We start from the raw sequence: 24681 nt of genomic DNA, 5'->3' as shown, positions 1-24681 counted from the left end.
TTACACAAAAATGTTGCCAAATACTTCATTAACCTTACCAACGCTATAAACTTGTTCACTAATTAATTAAAGTAAAATCTGAAGACCCAAAAAACAACAAAACCAAAAAGAAAATTTATGAAATCAAGTTTTTCACAACCTTCACGCACTGAAACGCCAACAAATGATCGAAACGCCGCCCACGAATTTCCCTTATAAACGAGATTGACTGTGACTCGCATACAGAAGTAACACGCACACAGTGATACAAAAGCAATAAGCGTTTAATTAGTTATATTTATGAAACGAGTAACTCAAGATTAACAAAATTGCATATGTGTGTATGTGTGTGTAAGCGTGTGACTGCGACAATAACCGTGTGTGTCGAAATTAAACGGTTCCACATGATTAACACAGCAATTGCGTGCAGTTAAAGTGGAAAGCGAACGAAAAAGATGAGACTGTGTAAGAAAATCTCAAAAAAAAAGAAACATGTACCTCTATGGCAGTGCGTGCGCGTGTGTGTGGGCAAAAAGTGAAGTGTTGAGAAAAATAGAAAATCAAAAATAGTTACGAAATAACACAGTCTAGCGATTTGAGGCCAACGCAAGTGAGCAGCCGACAGTTCAACCCATTAGACAACAACAACAATAGTGGTGACAAAAAACAGTCGGTAGCGTGTGACATTTCGTCAAGTGCATGAGAAGTATACGAGTAGGCTGGCAAATGATAATGAATACGTTGATGATGACAAAGCTGCTGACGCTGCTGATGTAGAAGATTATGAAAATGTTTTTTTTTTGCAATTTCGTTTTTGTGCTCGTGACGTTTTCAGCTACTGTTGCGCAGGCAAGGTGACGCGTGTGGCATTTGGCATGTTTTCGCTGTGTTTGTGTGTGTGAGTGTGCGTCTTAATGTCTTCTTATGTCACGCTTGACGTGTAAAAGAGCTCATTGTTCGAGGCAAGTACCAAAAAGCTACAAAGTATTATTTTAACAAGAAATTATTTACTGAAATAAAAAACTAAAAAAAAAAGATTGCGTGCCACACATTTATGTACATAGTACTGCTTGGGTTTTTAAGTAATTTTTTTTGTTTTTCGACCGCAAAATTATTTTTGTATGTGTTGGCGAGAGAGCTAGCCCTGACACTGTTTTCACATTTTTTTCTATTTTTTTTAGATGTTTATTTTTTTGCTATTATTTTACTTAACAAAACTTCTAAATTTTTGTTTAAATATTTTGTGTTTATAAATTTTTGGTATTTGTATTGTTGTTCTTTTAGCATTTGATATTATTATTGATTTTTTTTTCAATATTTAAATTTTTTTGTTATTTATTTAAGTGTTTCATTAATTTTTATTTATTATGAATTCATGCATATTTATTTGATTATATTTAATTAATTTTTATTTACTTAGTTTTTTTTTTTTTTTAAATTCGCTTTGGTTTAAATTTTTATTATAATATTTTTTATGCCTATATTTTTCTCTTTTGTTATTGCTTTTCTTTTGGAGATAGTCAAACCTTTTAATTTATTTGAAATTAATTAAATTTTTTATTATTATTATTTAGTAGTAAGGTTTTATTTTATTTTTTTGTTTTATTTGGAATATTATGTATTATATTTTAAATTGACTTTTGAATTATATATCGTTTTTATGAAATTTTTCAATCTTTAATTTCAATTTTAATTTATTAATTTTTTACTTTGCTTTTAGTTTTAATTTTTTTTATTTTTAATATTTTTTTAATTTTATTTTAATTTTTTTAACTTATTTTAATTTTATTAATTTTTTTCATTTTTATTCACTCTTATTTAAATGTATTTATTATTTTTAATCCTTTGTTTTTATTATTTTTACGTTGTTTTATTTAATTCGTATTTAATTAATTTTTATAATTTTTTTTAAATATTGTATTAATAAAAAGTAAAAAAATTAAAATAAAACCCAGAAAAAATAACAAAAAATAAATCAGCTAGGAAAGATTTATTTTTTGTTATTTTTTCTGGGTTTTATTTTAATTTTTTTTATTTAACTGATTTGTTTTTTTTTTTTTTTTTCAATTTCTTTTCTAGTTTATTTATTCTTTTGACTCTCTCATAATCTTAATTCTTAAAACATTTGCATCCGACTGACGCACGCTTATTTCATTTAATTTATTGGTTTCCTTCATTGGCGTCAAACTTTTTAGCCATGTCTATAGTGTTCCCTCGGCTGCGATGCCCATGTGGGTGCCATTAAACAGTCGCCGTTTATAGCGGTGAGCAATTTTTAGATGGTAGCAGAAATTAATGCCTCTTAAATTATTCGCATTAATTTGTATGTGATTTTTGCTACGCGTTTTCTTTAAATTAGTGGCAAAATTATTTTGCAAATTGCGAAATTTGAAATGATATATTTTAATGGACTTAAAATTATTATAAATGTCTCATATTAAGAGCTATTTAATGACAGACGATTATTTTCCAGAATTATTTAACTTAAATTGAAAGAAATACCTATGATAATGTTTTTTGTTTAGAAGTCGATGATTACTAATAATAAATTTCATAGTAACATTTAATTGATTTCATTTACAGTTTTATTCTAGTCCTACTATTTGGAAACAAACAATGGTAATAAAGAATTATATTTTTGAATATTTTAACTAAATGATATTTAAACAGTACAGTATATACTTATAGAAAAGGTTTAGTAATCAGCATTTTTTTCAACTATGATGAAAAAAAAAATTTCGAATTTTTGAAACACAAATTTGTAATTTTTTTTTAATAAAACAAGAATTATTTTAATTATTTTTAGGGAAAAATGAAATATTTTGATTTCTTTAATTGAAAAAATATTTTTTTGATTCTTTAAATGCCAAAAAAATATTTTGAAATTTTTTTATTAAGATTTTTTTTTAATTTAGAATTTTTTTTTTAATATGAATTTTTTGTAGAAACATTTTATTGGTTTTAATTAGGTGGAAAAAAAATTATTTTGAAAGTTTTTTAATTGAAAAAATTTTTTTATCGATTTTTCAAACACAAATTTTAGGTTTTTTAAAACCACTATTTTCTCGAAAAGAAATTGCTACTTCATGATCTAAAAAAATTAAAATGGATAAAAGCAAAAAAATCGAATCTAGCATTAAAAGCGGGATTATTAAATTTTAGACTATTCAAATTAATTTAATTTAATTTCCAAGCCTGTGAATACGATATCTAAGTTGTCTCTCTGCATACCACGCACCGCTCCCATTCGTCACCTGCTCACATGACCCATTGTAGAGCAAAAAGCTATTTTTTCTACGTGTCTCACCACCAACTAAGACACTTTGCTCCAAGTAACTAAGAACTGGCCTTGTCAACTCATGGCGCATATTTGGAAACCTTACTAATGTGCCGCCCATTCATTGACACACATACCGGTATACATGTGGGTGCATATGTGTGGGTCAAATGTGTGCCTCCCCAATTCTTTTCATAGCGAAAATATACCGTAAAATTTGGGTCTTGGTCAAATACTCCGCAGCTTTTCTGTATTTTCGCAAGTAAACTTATTTCTACTGTCGCCGCTGTGCAGCCGCACGCTTGAGGGCGTTTATGTGCTAATCAGAAAACAGCACATAGAATACAACAAAACAACAACAATATATGTTGTTGTTAATAATATTTATGATATTGCATGATACATATCTGTGTGTGTGTGTGGGTGTGTTTGTGTGCGAAATGTAAATAAACTCGGCAACATTTAGTGCGCGTTAAACACTTTCAGTTCGTGTCGTCGTGAAAATTTGAAACTCGCCACTTGAAGTTCTGAAACATTTCTGTGTCAAGTGCATGTTCGTCAAGTCGTGTCTTGTAGCACCAACTGTCGATGTGTATGTATGTATGTATGTGTGTGTGTGTGTACTTAAGTGCGCACAGGTGGAAAATGTAGCGTATAAAGCTCGCATTTTTTCATATTTTCTCACAAAAAAATGTTTATTTTTATGTATTTTTAATTTTGTTTCCTTCGTTCGGCACTCTGTGCTCATGTGTACGTAGTAAATAGTTTCACTCGTTGAACTTTGCACACGGCGAGTAGTGAAACTTTTGTGATTACTAGCAAGTTCTGTGATATTTTTTGCGAATTAATTTTTATGTGCGAATTATGTTTGCAAAAATGCGTGAAAACTGTAGTTCGTATTACATTTTCAGTGAAAGTTAAGAATTGTTAGGTTATGCCGAGTTTCAAGGAGATAGTTTTAGTGGAAATAATAACTAGAAAGCATTTTCATATTAGAAATGAATGTAAGCCTGATTTAATGTAGCTTCAGCAGCCTAAAAGAACAATATTACGCGGTACTCGTATATGAGGCACTAAGGAAAAAAAATATAAGCACTAAGTCGTTGGCTAATTTTTATCCAAGAGCAACCAGTTCTATATTCCACATATTTATTTCTATTCTGACAAGATGTTGGTTACGCTAATGAAATGAATAGCTGAGAGCAAAATCCCAGCCCTCTCTGAGAGAGCTGAAAATCCAAATGTCAAAGTATCGACAAGTAAGTTTCAATGACATTAGCTGCTAAACAGCTGTTCTTGTCAACTCGCTAGCAGCAAAGAATCGAACAAACGCATAAGAAACGTAGTCTCTTAAGTCAACCAAAAAACTCATTTTCTACTCTTCAATTATCCACAATTTTAATAAAATAATGTATAATTTCTGACCTATAAAATTCATAAAATTTTTTATCGTAAAAAAGTATCGTTTGCACATTAGCTTTCACAGCTTTTCTAATACGCTACGCACCGCACACTCAGTCAGTCACTCGGCTACTCTCTTTGATAACTAATTGTCTAACCTTGAGATAAACAACCGGCTGCGTAGGATAACATACAGACACACATTGGATCATGGAGACGCGCAAAATCTTACAAAAACAACACTGACATATCTTTCACTTTCCATTTTTGCAATTTCTTTTCAATTATGCTTTATGACGTTTTCGATGTTAGCTCAAACGTGCTGAAACGTTTATTAGCAGCAAGTACAGACGTGTGCAGAAATATATGAACTTTCATTTCAATTTCGCCTTCTGGCCCACACGCACACTTGCACACGTTCTTTGCTGTATTTTTTTTATAATTTTTGCTTTATTGCTCTGTGCTTTTGCGTTGACAAGTCGATAACGTATGTTTTATATACCTATTACCAGCAACTATTCGAATTTTAATTACGGTTTATTTATAATATAATATCTAACAACGAAAGCTTCTTATCTTGACTCGGCTACAACATATAAACATTTTGGGTTCCTCATACTTAATTTGCTGATAAGTTGATACCGATCCGATAAGTTTAAAAAAAAATAAAATAGTGCGAAAATTCCATTGATAACTATCGCGGTTATACTCGAAAAGTGTTGATGGAACTTACTGAAGTACAGACTACCTGTGCGCGTAGTACTCAATAAACGTTGGAATGATAAATAGTATTACTGAAAGAGTGAGTGAATGAAATTTTCGAAAAAGCTATTAAAGTCACAGATTCATAAAGTTCCCAGCAACTTACTTTCTAGCTCACATCGTTTGGGGTAGTCTACTTGTACTTAGTATCCTTTCGATTAACCAATAATTTTCTCACCCCTTGTGGCAAAAACTTACAAGAGTCGCGCCTGCTTTTTTCTCTTCAAATCCATCAATGCATTTGGTTTATATCTTCTTAACATCTCTTTAGAAATATGGATGTTTATTCATATGGAAAGGATCTAGAATTCGCAGTGCTAGCTAATTAGTTTCCTAATAGAACTCCGACACAAAATTGCTTATCGCACTTAGTTGTCATAGCCATTTTGGACGAATGTTCTAACTGTATTAATCACCACAGAGCGCGTAGTGTTCCACAAGTTCATACAAACGAATAGCGGAAGCAATAAAGCACAACGACTATATTTGCTTAAGAAATCACACAGTTTATAGGTCGTTGAATTGCTTAGCAACAGTTTTCTCAACGTATCGCTGATTTAACGCAACTAATTTCATAACTCTCACATATTGCAAACGCAAATTGCTGCAATTGACATTTGTACATCACACCTTTTTTAAATATCTCCAATATTGACAGACTATTTTGTAAGATAGCGGAACTTTTAATTGCCACAGCCCGACATTAAACAGGGTGCTAACGAATGCCATTATTAGACCGTAATTTGTCAACAAAGCCGGCGAAAAGAAGGGTGTAAAACAGAAATTACACGCTATAGTAGAAGAGCGACAACGGTTGTAAAAGTCAGGCGCCGAGAAAAGCAAATAGTGTGCGCAATAAATGCGAAAGCGAATCGAAAGTAATTTACGAAGCGTACAGGTATATACCATATATAATATATATGTACATACTTACAAAAAGTTCTGAAGATAGAAAAAGGTCTAGTGTTTCCTAATGTTCGAATTTTTCACTTTCCATGTTACTTTCATTAAGCGTTATTACAAATATCTTCAAAAATAGTTAAGCTTCATTTGACATTTCACATGAAACGCCGATTTGTCATTACATTAACGAAGCAACGGTATATTTTCTGACAAACGGGGAAACACAACGGCAATGAGTATTGACACACTAGTCAATGACATTGTTTACTAATAAATTTATGTAGTCGATAAATGTATGTATGTAAATATTTATGAATAAATACACTCATACATTCCTGTGCAAATATTGTTAGCTCCACAAGTTCAGCAGCAACGGCGCATTAATTAGCGATTTTGCGCGTCCGTCAGCATTACTCGAACGACAGGTGCTGTGGCGGCACAGAGATTCCGAATGCGCAGCAGATGCAACAACTCATTCCGAGAGAGCGTGGGAAGTAGAGAAAGGGGAGCAGAGCGAAAAAGAGGAAGAGAGAGGTAAGGAGAGAGCGGCAGCGAGCGTAAATATCGGTTATTAACTACTTAATGCTTTATACTTCGTAAATATTCAGCCCCATGCGCGTCATTGACGCTTCAAATTTGCATAATATTTATTATTGTTTGTATTTTAGCAAATGTCTTCTAGTTAGTAAATTAGCCAGAGCTTTTTCCGACTAAATTTTAATGACGCTTGCGACATTTTTTGCTGTCTTCTTTATTTTCTTTTTCATTTATATTTGTTTTTATTTTTATGTCTTTATTAAAACTTTCGTAGCATTTCGCTTCGTTTGATGGCTCTTTGATAAGTGATAAGCGATCGGGGAGGCTACCTTTTTGTTGTTGCTTGATAAGTGACGCTAATGATTGCTTCGAAATATGTACCAAACAGGGTGATACCTTTCGTAGTAACGGTATTATGTTGCTTTTGTTGACTTGCCGTTGTGTTATCTGTCGGTCATTCCCACTCAGCGCCGAATGCGCACCCCTGACGCGATAAAACAGCTGAGCGCGTGTAGAATGAAATGACAGCTAACAGGATGGGCTGTGAGAATGTGGAGGGATGAGCAAATTTTTTCTAGGGTTACATGGAAGTAGTTCAATCATAAATTATTTAGAGATGCTAATGTGTAATATCTTGTATCGAAGTTTGGTATTTAGAGATTTTTTATATTTTTATTTACAAGGGTTGCTATATGTATGTATATACTGTAGTTAAGAGTACTGATATTTTCTTATGAGAGTATTACGAGTAATTTTCAGATTATTTTCGCTTTGTAATGATTTTAGAGAGTTCATTTATTAAGCACTTATGTATCTACCTTGATAGAACTATTCATCAAAACATTATGCAGTTTTTATAGAAAAATATATAATCTCTTTATCCGTTATTTTTCCAGACCAACTAAGAGACTTTAGATCAGACCGAAAGCAATTAAAATATAAATAATAAATACCACCGAAGTAAATCAATTGAAAATATAACGTACCTAGTGAAATTCTTCGGAGGGCATGTTTGTTGTTAGATTGTTAGAGTTTCCAATAACCCGCTTTTAATTTTTATAGTTACTTAAAGGGATGACACTAACAAAATTTAAGCTTTTGAGTTAGTAACGCTCAACTGGAGCATGATCCGAAACTAAGTGAGCGCAAAATCGATCCAAGTGGAGTAATCAGCCTTTTGCCAGTTCCATATTTTGGGCGGAGTTAGGCTCATCTGAATCAATATTTGTAATCTGTGGTAAAAAATTTGAAGCAGATTGCCTTGTGTCGAGATATTTTAGAACTATAGTGGAACGAAGAAGCGGTTAAACAACGAAATATAGTTCTATTCTAGTAAAAAAATAAGACTACTCCAGAAGTCTCAAATACTTTCCGCGACTGCCCTGCAGATAAGATACCAGTACTTTCCTCTTCACGTCAATTAATAAATCTTTTTATATTGTCTGCTGCACATCGACATACTTACATATGGTATGAGTTAAGAGGTTGATCCTAACAGGAATCTAACTTGGACCGCTTAAAACGCCGATCCGTTGTGATACCTAAGCTAAAAGGCATTTATTTAAAAAAAAAAATTAATTTCGGCTCTTTCGCTTCTTTAAGAAATCATGTTGTTTTTACTTTTATGTGAATACTTGGAAAATCTTTCAAATTACTTTAAACATTGCAAAGCTGCAAGAAGTTAAAGGAATTTCAAGAAAACTTTATAGCCTTGTGGAAGAAATGTTTGCAAGTAAAAGTTTTAGTTTGAAAAGTATATATATATTAATATATGTATATGTAAACAAAATTTGTTGAAAGTACCCTCTAGGAAAATAAGTTCGCTCAGTATCTTTGTAAAAAGAATTCAAGCTCATCATTTACAGGCGATAATTTTCATCTTCAAATTAATTACAATTAATTTAATATTTTTTTTTTAAGATCTAGACACTGAATGCCACCCAACTATAATTTTTTGGCTGCAATCACGCCATTATTTTTAGCAAGAGCAAAAAGCTGTTAAATTTTATAGCAAGTTTCAAGCTTTAATTGCTTTACCGAAAAAACATAAAAATAATTAAAATTCTATACTAACAGTGACATCATCACTGTATTTTTCCTACAGGGCTGGTATGTTAACAAAATAGCCAAGTAACAGTTAATAAAACTCATAAAAAATTGCAAAAATCCATAAAACAAGAAAAGCGAATGGATTTCAATGCCTTTAAAAACTACAAAAAATAATCGAAATGTATTAGAAGTTTTCCAAACTTTGCCAAAGGCACCAAAACACATTGTATTGTGCAGTATTGCCAATGGAACTTTGCTTTTATTGTTATTGCAAACACAACCATAAACGTCTACAAAAAAAATTTGTTTGTCTTTCATATAAAGTTGGCTAAAATCGTGGCCAATTTGCCGCCAATCTTTGGCATAATTTCCAAACACAAATGCGGATTTGTATGTATGTATATGTGTTTGTATGTATGTATGTATTTGAGTATGTGTGCGCGCTTTAGCATGTGCGGCAAATCGTGTTTTTATGCCACAAACTTTGTTCCTTTTTCGCTCAAATCCACTAATTCGCTATATTTAGCTGACTTTGAAGGCAAAAAAGGGGGCAACAATAAAATAAAAACACAGTAAAGATTAAAATCAAATACACACACATACACACAAAAGACACTTATGGCAGGAAATCAGTTCAAAGTCAAAGTATTTAAACGCCAATCGATAGGGCAACAATGTTGGCAAACAAATCGATGTACACGTACATATATATGTACAGTTATGTATATCTAAATACAAACAAATGCAACTATGTATGTATGTATATCTAAACAAATATTTGCTTGTGTTTGACTGTTGCTGCAGCTGCTTTGTATACTATATACTAAGTGAGTAGTAGGAAAAATTGTAAGAATAGAAAAATCTTTAAGCTCATTGACAAGTGAAGGGGTAATGTGGGAAAATAAACGCAAAACAAGAAAAAATGTTAACTGCGGTTGAACCTCAGCTATAATACCCTTCACAAATACAAAAAATGCTATACAAGAACTTTGATCGGTCAGCTTGTACGGCAGATACGCGTATATATAATATATATAGACGGACGGACATACAGGCGAGACGGACATGGCTATATATATACTTGATAATGCCTCTGACTTTTTCTATTGCATATTACAAACTTCATGGCAAACTAAATAGTCCTTCTTCAGGGTATAAAAAAGAAAAAATAATGAGATGTGTAAAATATCGATTGTTTGTTCGAAACCTCGTTGACCCGGTGCTAATTGTTTAAAATAAAATATTGACGATGTCACTTTAGCCGCAGGTTATCAACAATGCCTACCCACAAATTTATTGCTCTCCAATTAATAGTTAGCCATCTGGCAGTTTCGAAATATCAATGTTTTGCTAATCTCATTTTTACTAAAAATATATTTATTTTAAAATTCTTTCATATATTTACAATTGGTGTCTATATAACATATTGCTCTCAATTCACTATTTTATTCATTGCGACAGTTTCTTCTTTATTTCCGTTTTATCACACCATAACGCTTTTAGTACTGCAAAAATATAGCAGAAAATTTATTAAAAAAAGTTACGAATATATTTTTGCTTTATCTAAGCTTTTTATTGTGCGATAAATTTTAATATTGCTAAACCTAATGTTTTTGCTCGTTAAGCACTGTTGTAAATATATATGCTCCTCGTTTCTAAGCTCATTGGCACCAACAGAGAAAAACGCCCCTGTTTTCGTCACGAATAGATGACATAATGAAATCATTACTGACACATTAAACTTTGTAACTATAAAGATAATTAACCTGAGGTAGTGATGCTGCAAGCGTGTTTCTCGAACTCAACTGTCTAATAAAATATGTATGTACGAATATATACCTACATACATATACATATATAGTGTGGAGTTGCAATTAGATAAATATATGTATATCCATTTTTCATAATGCCTAGGTGGAATATAGGGCCATATATATATATATATATATATATAATGTTATATAAAAAATAGTATTGTATATACATAAGTATGTTAGATAAACAAATGGAACTTATGATGAACATTTAATGCGAGTACACGCTTTCTTATGATCTCAAATATTTATTATTACAAATTTTATAATATTTTGTTTTTATTAATATTATTCTCTTTCTCTCCATTAAATTGCATAACTTTCCTGATTTTTATATAAATTTCTAGTCTTTTAATTATATATCTTCACATCATATACACACTACTTCCTGTGGTTAAACTTTTATACTACTTCCCTTCAACCTTTTTCCTTACTTTTGTGGCAAGCTTTTCATCCCTTCTTTCGCACTATACTTCTTTAGCGATTTGCATACATTAAAAAGGTTGATTGCATAGTTTGTCTTTGTTTCGTTCCAGCTAAAATAGTTTGTTTCCAATTTTGCCAAACGCATGCAAAATTTTATAAAGGAAAACTCAACCACGATAACCACTTCATAGTGTTGAATTACCAAAAGAAACCCCTGTGGCCTAACAATTCAATTTGTTTCTTTACTTCCAAAATAGTTAATGAAAAGGATAAACTGAAAAAGAAGCTAATCAGTTAGGTTGTGAAAATCAAAGTTGGAGGTAGAACAAATTAGGAGTAGGTTGCCAAAAAATAATTTCGGCAAACCGCGCATCTACATGGAAGGATGGACAGCATCAGTTTTCCATTGACTGAAGAACAGTAAATTCTGAGTGGTACACAACCATTTATTTGCCAGTTGTCTTTCAGGAAATCAGGAAAACCAACCACCGAAGATGGATCACTCTTCATCACGACAATGCGAGCTTTCACACATCAACTCAAAACATCGATATGATGAGTCATCCACCGTATAAGCCAGACTTGGTACCAAATGACTTCGTTTTATTCCCGTACGTAAAAAATAAACTAAGAGTTCAACGTTTTTCAACACCTGAAGTGCCAGTTAATGCGTTTCTAAACGCATGTTTTGATTACACCTCAATCAGAGTGGCAAAAGTGCTTTGACAATTGATTCAAACGCATGCAAAAGTGTATAAATCTTACAGTAGAATATTTACAATATAAAAATAATAAATCGATTTCGATAATAAACATTTGTTGTCGCTCTCTAATCCTAAAATATAAAATGCAAAGCTCGTATACAAGATTTCGTATTTTTTAACAACTGGCGATTGATGGGAGGCCAAATAAAAGAACTGACGGCCAGGGGAGACGGCAAAGTTTCAGTGAAGAAAAGTTCTGAAGTTGGGATTCATACTTCTCTACAAACTTCTACAAAAAACGTGCTAATAGGTTTTGATACTTTTCAGTACTAAGTTTCGCTTCGATTAATTTTCAGAGAAGTTCAGAGTTGCGAAGAATTTTTACTACTTTCTAGGCGTCGAGAAAATTTTATTGAAATATGTTGTATTTCAAATTGCCAATATGGTATTTTCTAATTGAAAACCAACTATCTTCCCAAAAAACTGTATTATTCACAATATTTGATTGAGAACGCCAAAGAACAAGAAACCACGACTTTTTCAACTTGTTTAAATCTGTTCTCAGTTGCCGATTATCTAATAACCAACACTTTGAACAACAGTTATATAATTTATAGTATTGATGGGAAGACTTTAGGAGACCAGCACTTTTACCATCAGTTAGCAATGAACCAATGGTTATATAGTTAGAAATACCTATGAAAAAATCAAAAAATTACTACCTTATCAACTTGTCTAAATCTTTTCTCAGGCGCCTGTTATCTAGTAACCAGCACTTTAACCAATAGTTATAAACTTTCTCATATTATTAAGCTGACTTTGGGCGTATACAGCATTTTTAACATTTACTTCATGTAACCAGCACTTTAACCACCAGTTAACAATTAATTAATCGTAACCAGTACTCTAACCATCAGTTGAAAATTTCAATCGATAGTTATATAGTTAGGAATACCTATGAAAAAATCAAGAAATTACTACCTTTTCAACTTGTTTAAATCTTTTCTCAGGCGCCTGTTATCTAGTAACCAGCACTTTAACCCCCAGTTATAGAATTTATAGTATTAATGGGGGACTTTAGGTTTCTACAATACGTTAAACATTTCTTTCACTTAACCAGCACTTTAACCATCAGTTAAAAATTAAACAGTGGTTAAGTAAATTATAATATTAAATCAAATTAACATCTCTAACTCACCTTTCTCAAATGGGTGTTCGTATGCTATCTTTTAGCTTACAGCTGACGATTTTATATCCAAATGCTTTAGACTTTTCGGTATTTAAACCTTTTTTGATGATTTGTTTATCTTTTCACTGTGTTTAAGCGCTAAACACTTGAGCAAAAAATCAACTTTGATTTTATTTATAAACTTGATATTTCAATTATGAACTCTTTATGGCAAAAGAACACACTGCACTATTTAATAAATATATTTTATATTTTTATCAAAATGTACAAACTTTTCTTATACTGCTGCACAGAATTCACTTTTGTCGTAGATAGATATGAACTTTTGGGCTGTAATGGGGAAACAACGGTAGAGTAAACCGAAAAAGTAAAATTTTTAATAGGAGGGTGAAATAAATAAGTAAAATTTTTACTATGAGTGTAAAATTGTCTGCGAAAAGCCGGCTGAAACCAGTATGTATGTATTTGACAGCGCTGCAACAACAACGCGAGTTTGGCAGAGACTGCAACTGAAGGGCTTTAGCGTGTCTAACTGTAAAGGATGTAATTTTGAGTTGTATTTTAACAACTAAAAATTTAAATTTCAAAGCTTTGGAAACTTGTTTTATGTAAATTTTTAAGCCGCAAAGCCGAGCTACGAAAAATTTTCACAAACTTTGCTATTCTCTCTGCTGCTTTACACACTTTTAGGGATGCTGTTTGTTTTTTGTTTTTGTTTGCTTCTGTAATCTGTATATTTATTCCTGCACACAACTCCACTTTGCACACTTCCAACTCCGTTGCACAACTCCTACAGCCACTAGCTGCGCTCTTCCGGCTACATTTTCCTAACTGTTACGCAGGAAATTCTGTGCGCTTTCTCGCTCGCACACACCACCACACTCACTACTTCTACTGCTCTCCATAAAAAGGCTGCTGGATATTATGCTACGGCTTTCAAGCAACACTGTTTTTTGTACGCTTTATTTTTGTTGTTGGCGCTGAAGTTGCATGGCGAGTTTCAAATTCGGGTTTTCCACAGTCTGTAGGGGAAGCGAGAGGTAGGAGGCGCACCAGTTGAAGTTGGTATACCAAAATTATTCACTTATTCGTGTGTATTTGTATGTGTGATTTTGTGTTGGCGACACTTTGGCAGATAAATTGGTGAAAATATTTCAAATTTGCGAAGTAATAAAAATTTTAATATTTTTTCTAAAATTGTTGTTGTTAAAATTATATTTTTGTCGAATGGCTTGTAACGTCGCTACCAGCGTCCAATATGCTTCAACTGCTGCTTTACTCCTGCAATGCTGCTTACTGCTCTATTTGTCTATATTTTGACTTCCTTTAGCAGTAATAACAAGAATAACAACAACATATGTACACACAGTAAAAATGTGTATATCTGCATCTTCGGCAGTTACTTAACCAGCGAAGGATGCACAAAAGGGATGCAACAACAATAAGCAATAATAATTCGCAGCGTTTGCCTGCTGCTTGTTGTATTACCTTCCAATTTTCGGCGTTTCTTGTTTGGCTTTTGGAAATGTCTGCTTGCCTACCTAAGCGTAGACATATGTACATATATGTAGGGAGATTTTAGACTGATTGCTTATGCTTAGACATAAGTGTTTCTAAGCGTGTTTGGAAATAATGCGACTTCGCAGAATATGTTGTTAGGTACGCTGGGCAATAGGATATAGAATTTCGTTTATCTCTCTATTTGCTTGTGTACAGCTACAGTTGTGGGCAATTTTATAAACAAACCAATATTTCAGCGGGTTGTTGTAGCAGACTGCTGTCAAATTTCATGAATTATAAGTATATAAATATGAGCTGACTTTAAGAAATAAATTATTGCATGCGAGAAAATGTTAAAATTTTCTAATGCAAATATATACATATGTATATGAGAGCTTCATGGCCCAAAAAAATGTTATTTTTTTAAATATATTTTGTAACATAAACAAATATTTTATCCGGAAAACCAAAAGTTTTATCAAAATAAAAAATATTTTATCAAAACACATTATATGTTATTAAAAAACAATATATTTCATTAAAAAAAAAACCAAAAGTTTTATCAAAACAAAAAATATTTTATTAAAAAACATTATATTTTATTAAAAAACAATATATTTTATTAAAAAAAATAATATTTTAATAAAAAAAAAATACTTTATCAAAAATCCTTATATTTTATTTAAAAAAAATATTTTTAAACACAAAATAGAATTATTAAATTTTTGCAATAAAATTTTTTATACGACTTTCAACAAAAATATTTTTTTCGGGCGCTTCTCATTTGTTATTTTTATTTTCCACATAAATTTTTCACTGTTTACAAAATTACAACAATTTTCAGTCGCTTTTTCCAACTCTTATATTTTTAAAGAAATTTCTGATTATTTTTATTACACACAATTGTTTTTAAATTTCTAAAACAAAACACGCTTTCCACAATATTTTTCATGCAAACATATCCAAACTTATCGGTACTAAGTGTACTCAGCTTAGTTATGCATTTCTTAAATATTTTTTAATGCGTCGAAAAAGCAACAAAAAATATTTTTTGATAAACTCTGTTCTTCAATAACAAACAGTAAACTAGAAAAATTTCATTACTTTTTTTACTCTTTTCTTTCTTGACACATTGAAAAAGAAAGAAACAACAAAATGCGAATATTTTATATCTCCGCGTACTTAAAATCCCCACAGTCGCGTTTAACGTCCGGAACTGAACTGAATTGAATTCAACCAGTGAACACTGTCGTGTCTGCAGTCGTCGTCGACTCTGGTTGTCAGTTGGCAAGCAGACCTACAGCTGCGAGAGTATCCAAAACAGTGAGCGACCAGCAGCGCCAATGTGCTCACAATACGCACAAAAAAACCAACAACACATTCAAAATATTGAGTGGCGAGCGCCTAGCTACAGCGCCAAAGCTGACATTTAGCTGCTACAATAAAAAAGTTGTTGAGAAAATTTAACGTCTGCATAACAAATAAAAACGCTAAAATTACTTTGCAGCGCGCAACGCAGTTGGCGTTGTCTGCTACGCTGCTGAGCGCAAGCAAATGCCTGCGTACAACAACAAGGCGTGCATGAAAACTGCCTGAAAACGTGGCTCCACACCAGCACTTGGCGCTGTGCAGTCGACGTCTACGCTGACGTCGCAGTGGCAGCGAAAAACACGCCATCACGCCATTGCGGCCAGAAATGGCACCAATACATACGCAGACACACATACAAATAGGACTTCTTGTACAGCTTCTGCTGTGGACGCTTTGTTGTTGTGCTGCACTCGCTGTTGTTCTTGCGATTGTTGTTGCTTATGTCAAATAAACGCGACTGTGTGTTTATGTATGGTATATATTTTTTGTCGACAAATTGCACGCATTTGGCTGCATCAGCGCTTGCAGGCAGGCAGAGTTATACTTGTATGCGGAGAACCACAAAGAGCGCATAGCCTCTCTGTAAAATATACCCTATTCGTCGCTACACTAACAACAGCAAACCTTATTTGCGTGCGCTTTTGTTGTTTGAACGCAAAACGTGCTGTTTTCTGTGAGGGTAATTTTTTTAACATAGCTATCGGCTCTCCTCTCTTCCACATGTTGTGAGTTTGTTTACTCAGTGAGCGCCGATAAATTGCTCTGAAGTCGATATCTCGTGCATAACGAACCAACTAGCTAGCAAATCAATTTTAGGTGGTGTTTGAGTCACTGGCGTCGTGAAAGGGGGTATGTGTGGAAATGAGCTCGAGATGAACTAAGTTTTAAAATACAGAAAAATTCAGTGAAAGTACGTCTCTTTTGTTTTGGTACTACATGGGTTAAAACAGAGGCTACGTTTCAATAGATTTTTTCTATAAAATGTTAAATTCACATGACCGATAGAAAGTAGTACTGAAACCAACAGTATAACTTGAAATCAACAATATAACTTGTATTCTTTATCAGATATGTAGGACCTTTAAAGTTCCCTACTGGTGACAAAACTGTTGTGCATATACAGTCGATCAGATTGACTCGATATTTAAAAGTTGTTATACTCTCGCAACATGTTGCTACAGAGTATAATAGTTTTGTTTTAGTTATATTATTGGTTATACCCTGGGAAAGTGGGAGAAAACTATGTTATACTCAAAATTGTTATTCTGGCACATTTAAAGTCTTGAGATGCGACAGATTGTCATTTAAGATATTATTTTCCAGTGGGTTTGACGGAATGTCAAATTTGCATACTTTGCATACTTTGGAGAATTCATTTCAATTAACAAATAAATAAAAATAATAAACATTTACCAAATTTAATATACTTTTATAATCGGTGAGTCATTTTGAAAATTTTTGTATTTCCTTGATCAAGTAGCCGAGCTCCAGGGGGACCTCCGAAAAAGTGAGTCTGGCGGAGAGGGAGATTTTTTTTGCTTAAAATTATATTTTTAAGTTTACGAAAGCATATTATCCCTCAAATTAAAACTTTGAACTGATAATATAGATCACATGGAAGTTATCGAAATTAAAGATTAGCTTTAAACTAAAATGTTCACATTATAGTGGGATTATAGGAACGACGAACGTTTTCAGATGTTAAGTTGAAGGTCGAAATATTAGCTTCATTTCCACGAAATCGGATTATATCGAAAGTTTCTGCCAGCAACGATTTTAAACTAATTTATAACTTACTCTGATAAAATTTCAACTGTATGGTATAAGTGGTATTTTAGCAAAAGGGGTGCGAAGCCGCCTACTAGCAAACTTCTATAACAAATCCACCATAATTAAGTACACCTCAATACCTGGTCAACATTGTAACATACAAATCAATCTAACCAGAAGCAGAATGCTGTGAGAGCACATGCGAACCAAATGTCACAATTTCAAGTGTTCAGTGCTGTGCCAATGGCTATGAATTGTACATAAATATAAATGCATAACGCACAAATATTCGCTGCATGTGGTAAAATATTGTCTATGCTCTGAAAATAACGTGAGTATGCATTGCGCTCACCGAACTGCCGGCAGAACAGTGACAACATACGGCTGTAAGCAGTTAACAGGCCACATGTTATCTTAACATTAGCATACTTTACCAAGCTGTTAATTTAACAGCGATTACTGTACAGTCCATTAACACCGGCAGACGAGCAGATAGCGATGTACCTGAGTGAATGCTCAATTAGGCGGGGAATAGGCTGTGTAAATAGTGAAGTAACTTCCTGAATGTGACTGTGCGACTGTGGTGGTGTGTCGGCATGTTTGTGTATGTTATTGGTATTTAAATACTTAAAAATAGGCATGATTTCGTACGAATTAGTTCTCCCGCCAAGTAGTTAATGTAAGAAGGAGCAGTGAAATACTTTCGTTAAGAAGAGCAAATGGTTTTGTAACGAAATAAAATGCTATCAAAAATAAACAAAACTATGTGTGGCTAGACATACATACAAACATAAATATATAAGTATTCTATAGCACAAGTGATAACTCATGCCTCAATACCGCATATAGAGCAAAGAGGCATCGAATGCAGTGTGGTAGATAAGCTCAGTAGGGGTCTTAGCATGCCTGTATTTTTCAAAAAGCCCAATTATTTCCACATAGCAATAAAAGAGCACTAATCACGTTACACACATACATACATATATATAAAGTAATGTTTGTATGCCCGTCTAGAGTAACCCTGTTAACATTAGTTCTGATTGCAGTCGAGATTCTTTCAATACATTTCTACACGCAGTCAAGTAGGTTCCTAGATTTCAATATTTCTAAATATGTGTGTATGTATGTAAGTGTGTATATATATGCGTTTGTATGTTTGCATGTTCTTTTTATTGTTTCATCGTACGTCAAATGAATTATCAATGCGGGTCCATGACCTTATCGGCTGTATTGTTTACATTTGTTCACACACTAAGCGCTTAGTGTGTGTAGACTTGTGTCTTACTAGAACGTACGAAAATATTTGTTCCATAACACCGATTTTAAATTATATTTTCCTACTGCATTTTAATTTGTTGAATCTACTGTCGGTGGCAATATGTGCACACATGTTTGTCTGTCTGTATTTTCCTATATGTATGTACTTTTATACATATATTTGTTGTATAATTGAATTTCAGTCTGTCTTTTGTATGCCGGAGTTGTATGCGCTTTAGTTGTAAGAAATAATGCCTATCAAAATATTATTTGAAATTCGTATTGATCTCGACTGGTACAGTGGGAGTCTATGTTATTCGAAGTTTTTGATTGTTTTCTTATTTTTCCATAAAAAAACTCCTTCAATGCGATTCTTACCAGTACCAAGTATTTTACTATTTAATAATGCGGTTCTAACAATATACATACGTTAGAATAGTAGAGAGTTTCTAATGCGGGTACAGTAATTTTGGCATTATTGATTTCCTAACATCCGATCAAATTTGACCTGGACTGAAAAAAAATAATTTTCACGCATTTCGATACAAAGTATCGCTTTCAAAATAGGCTTCTCTAAGCATGCCAACGCTAAATCCAATTTTTCATTGTTATAAGCTGGGATGGCCATCAGTGCCTTTAACGAATTTTGTTTTTATCGGTTTCGGCCCATTTTTAGAGCGGTATTCGCTTAATTGTTCAACAGTTTCGATGTCATATTCATAAACCCACGACTGTAGAGTCCTCAGCTACGTTGTCAAGCAACTCTTTTGCGATCTCAGCTCGACGTCGTTTATGCAAAAGAGTCTAGCATTGACACGCTTCATACCCAAAACATTAACCAAAATGTTTTGAGTCGATCCATAAGCGATTTTGAGATTCTCTGCTATCTTATGACCATTTTTAAGCATTGATTCCTTAAGTTTTTCGATCTTACTGTCATTAACAATTATTGATGAACAACTCACATGAGTAAAGTTTTTAAGTTTTAGGTCCTTAAGAACAACTAATCAACTCGTACACTAACCTATACCCCTTTCCGGTAACTTACTAACTGATCGAGCGATAATACATAACAGTCAACTGAGAGTTTTAAAGACATTTTTTTCTTTTTGTGCATACTTCATTATATTAGACTCATTAAGGCTTGCTGCTCTCGACACTTTGTGACATTCATACCCGCAGTAGTTTGCAGCTGTTTTGTGAAGCTGTATGAAAACAATATCCAGCAGCTGTTCACTACCAAACCAAAAAACCCATGAAAGAACCTCTATAAAGAAAAAAAAGTTTAGCAGTCATTGCAGCAAAAGTTGCTTGGGAAAATATGGTTTCCATCGGTTTCCTCCCAAGTAATGAAACAATCTTTCAACAGAGGTTTTCTACCGACAGCGTAGATAATGCACATCTGCACCAAAGGCCAAAAGTCAAAGCAGCTGTGCTTAGGCGGATATCCTAACCTAGAAACCAGTTTCAAGTTTTATTACAATAAATTTTTATTTGTGTTGGTGTCTATAGGATTTTCTACCAGCAGGTGATCGTTATGCAAATTAATATTTTAAAAGTCCATCATGACTCTAGTAGTACTTATGGTAGTATCTGAGTAAGATATTTGACTAAGTCTCCAGTAAAACAAAGTTCTGATCTACTTCCTCTCAAAGCTTTGCGTCACATGTGATGTATTGGTGGTCCTTCGTCTGCGTAGCCTGTGAAGCGTCGAGATGCTTATCGCTGGATTATGAGCATAAAGCTGCGCATTTTTTGTGTTGCCTGCCAAGTCATGTTTTCTGCTCTTTACTCTATAATTTTTTCAGTGTTAATTTTCTTGTATTCATTTCCAGTACTTTTGCTGTTGCTAACACGCATTGTTATTGTTGTAGTGCTCGTTAACAATGCTTAAGCGCAGAGATTAATATTACAACATTTTAACTAAATCAAAAAGTGGAAGTGAAATACTAACACAAACTACTACATGTGTAAACTTGTGTACATGTTTATGTGTATGTGTGTGTTTGTTGGTAGACATTCCTGGTTGAAAGTAAGTTTTCATGTTTTTCAGAGTAAGAATCCACCGCAAAGCAGAAAAAAGCATTGCCACACAACAAAAACACCAGCACAATAGACACAATACACACAACAACAATAATAATAAAAGTAAAACAACAATTGTGCAAGAAGCCATAATAAGACAAGAGTTAAGCGAACTAAGACGACAACTTGGAGTAGTGGAAGACAAGCAGCGACTTTGTGTTAGAACAATTTCCAAGAAAATAGACACAAATCAGGCAACAAAAGCGAGCGAAAGCGATGATATGCATTGAGAGGGCGGGTGGGAAGAGGCGATAGCAGAGATTAAAGATGTGAGCGGAAAATCAAAACAGAAAAGCATAAATTTGTGTATATATATATATGTGTGTGTGTGGAGGCGTGCGCAGAGTAGAACCGGCAGTTCGTGGTTTAAGTGGAAAATTGGAGTCCGCTGCCGCTTTTCGCCTACAGCAATGGCTGAGGTGGAGTTGTTTGATGTGCGCAGCGCTCCAAAAGCGGCAAGGGCGCGGCATGGTAGCCAACAGCAGCAAAACGCATGCAGCGGTGAAGATGGCGGTGGCGACAGGCAACACTTAACATCATGTTGTGCCCAACGGGCGCACTAAAGATTTCATTTTAACACACACAAGTGTTACTTTTTTCATTTTATTCGCCTTTATTTCGATTCTTATACCCTGAATAGTGTACATTAAGTTTGTAACGCGTATATGCCTACATATATATGTTATTTATAAATGATCAGCATGACAAGCTGCGTGGATTTAGCCATAACCGTCTGTCTGTCTGTATATACGTGAAGTAGTCGCTCAGACTTTGAGATATCAATCTGAAATTTTGCACACGTACTTTTCTCCCCAAGAAGCTGTTCATTTATTGGAATCGCCGATATCGAACCATAATAGCATGCAACTGCCGTATATATTGAACAATCGCTACCAGGAGCTTGTATGGAAATCTTTTTCACTTGGCGAGTTATCTTCAAGAAATTTAGCATGATTTATTGACTAAAGCAGTGGTCGAATTTCCGAAGAAATTGTTCAGATCGGATGATTATAGCATATAGCTGCCATATAAACTGAACGATCGGCATTAAATCCTTGTATGGGAAACGAGTTATCTTCACGAAACTTTGCACACATTTTTTCCCAAAGCAACACTATAATCTCCGATCATATTGTTCAGATCGGACCACTATAGCATATAGCTGCCATACAAACTAACCGTTCAAAATAAAGCTAAAGATATTTTTATAACCTTTTATACTCTAAGCACCTGTAAAGGGTATTTTCTTCGGCCCTTCTCGACTTCGATGCCTCCGCTGTTAACGTTTTTTTCTCGTTTGAATTTTTTTTATATTTTGTTTTCTGTTTTTTCTTTTTCTTCTTCATTGCTTGTCTATTTTGTGCCATGTTTTTATCTGCTTACTCGTTGTTGCTGTGTTTAAGTTTTTACTTTTATGATTCTACAACATTTTTACCACAAGTTGCAAGTTGTGAACTTGATGTTATTGCTGTTGTTGCTATTTTTATGCATCACTATCGGTACCAAGCGCTGTTGGGCTATTTCGCGCAGCGTTGTGCCCCAACACTTGGGCTTATGTTACGACATATTCATACAGACATACATACATATACACAGGCTGACATATTTATACATGTCCATATGTTGCACAGTGAATGTGCGCTCCTCTTGTAACTTTAAACGTTTACGCTTGTCATGCGGCAGCAATAACAACAGCAAAAATTAAAACTTCGCGAATTGCACAACGACCTGGTGGAGTGGGACCCACGCCGCTAATGTGCTGGAGCTAATAGCGCTACAGCGTCTGCTGAAAAAGTGCTAAAAGAAAATAGCTAAACTGTCAGTTAATCAGTCAATTGCACTTGGCTGTCCTGCGTGGCGACCAACTGCATAAACAACTCGGCCCTAAATGTAATAATGAAGTGGCAAAGTGAATCTTGTAAATTCACATGTAGAGATTTGCACAAAGTACGGGTATATGCCGAGAAAAATACAAAATTTTTTGACTTGCGAAAGTAAAAAACTGAATTAGCAGTGAGACTTCAGTATTTACCTTCTTTTTCCTGCTTTTTAAATTAGCATTTATTGTTAACATCCAACGATTTTGGTTAAGTCCATTAAGACGAGGCAGCTGTTGTCGCAATTTTACAAGCAATAGTCGATTCTAAACCTGGATTTGATGTCCCTCTCATCTTTATCTCTTCACTGTAGAGGTAGCGCTGCATAAAACTCTTTCGGAGCTGGAAATTCTTGGTACAATCGGACGACATAGCCATCGTAAAGGTAGTGTAACATTACGCTGTTTCAAAGCTGAAGAGCCTAGGTCAGCAAAGGCGATATTTACTAACACCAACAGTCGCTGTTGTGAATCGATTAGCCACGCCCATCGCAGTATAGAGTTCACATAACTATATTTTTCTTGTTTCACAGTAATCAACCTTATAAACGCATCATATTTTACTACCCTTTCTTGAACATCCAGACAGCCACCTTATTTGTTTCTATAATGATGTATCTATCTCCTCACTAATGTGTTACCATTTTCAACAACAGGCGAACTGTCTACATCGTAGCTGAATTTCAGTGCAGAATTATTAACAGACGAAAGTGTATACCACTACGAAGTTCTATCGTTGGAGCTAGACCAAATCGTCAATCTCAGATCGAATATTCTGTTCTTTCACATTCTTCGTAAAGACAAATTTCGGAAAGGAAGCTTTATGTACTCATAAAAGCGTCAACGTTTGACATACTATTACATAAATCTAAATCGACTCACGGCCTTACTTTTATAATGGCTACTCATTCAGAGACCATTATGTTCATAAGAAAAATAGGAGATGATCACAGAACCTTCTTCAACGAAATGCTAAGACTGCTTTTACGTGCTACTCATTCAGAGACCATTATGTTCATAAGAAAAATAGGAGATGGTCACAGAACCTTCTTCAACGAAATACTAAGACTGCTTTTAGGTGCTACTCATTCAGAGACCATTATGTTCATAAGAAAAATAGGAGATGATCACAGAACCTTCTTCAACGAAGTACTAAGACTGTTTTTACGTGCGATCGACCCTTGTACCGCATTTTGAACTACTTGTAGCACTCCGGAGTCTCAAAATCTGTAAGTCTATCCACACAACAAATAAAATGAAAAGTTTGGTCAAGCATCTAACACTGATACCGACGCAGTCAAGCAAAAATGTAGGAATTTTTAAGCCTCCATCTAGTCGAATATTCATTAAGAAAGTGATCTCACCTCAGAATACTGTTGTTGTTATCATTTACGTATACTCTGTCTAGTTGGGTTGTGTTTCTTTGAATATGTGTATATGTCTGAGGCATAATTATTTTCTACTAGAAAAATTCATAATGGATTTGATTGCGGCAAGACTTGGAAATTGCAGTTGCAAAATCAATCTTTGAACTTTGATATGGTCGATGCTTTGAGCTGGAGTCCATTGGCACTTTTCAAGTTTCATGTAGCTATTAGCAAAGATCAGCGGCGCTTTCGGGTAGTGATAATACCTGAATTTAGAGATGAGGGCTCCCCGCGGAAATTTTCAAATCGAATAACAATATATTTATCAAAAAATTAGTATTCCTAGCATGTGAGTATATATAAACATATACAAATACCCACTGTTCAAATTTGAACCGGACTGACATTAATACA

The 24681-nt window shown here is 33.8% G+C and overlaps 1 protein-coding gene across 2 annotated transcripts in view; it reads right to left on the bottom strand.

Annotated features, from left to right (window-relative positions):
* The window catches only part of Dyrk2 (Dual-specificity tyrosine phosphorylation-regulated kinase 2), a 149893-nt gene extending 134089 nt beyond the window's left edge, over nucleotides 1-15804 (bottom strand). Inside the window, exons 1-2 of one of the 2 annotated variants that reach the window (XM_014232168.3) lie at nucleotides 15646-15804; nucleotides 13051-13371 (exon numbers count right to left, since the gene is read on the bottom strand). The gene's annotated coding sequence lies outside the window, so the exon portion shown is untranslated. The remainder of the gene's footprint in view (nucleotides 1-13050; nucleotides 13372-15645) is intronic. The other variant, XM_070107198.1, reaches the window with a different exon arrangement.
* Between the last annotated feature and the right edge of the window lie 8877 nt (nucleotides 15805-24681).

The sequence above is a fragment of the Bactrocera oleae genome, chromosome 3, assembly GCF_042242935.1.
Source record: "Bactrocera oleae isolate idBacOlea1 chromosome 3, idBacOlea1, whole genome shotgun sequence".
In the NCBI taxonomy this organism is placed as follows: Eukaryota; Metazoa; Arthropoda; class Insecta; order Diptera; family Tephritidae; genus Bactrocera; species Bactrocera oleae.
Note: the sequence above shows the minus strand (reverse complement) of the source record. Positions and strands in the feature narration are given on the sequence as shown.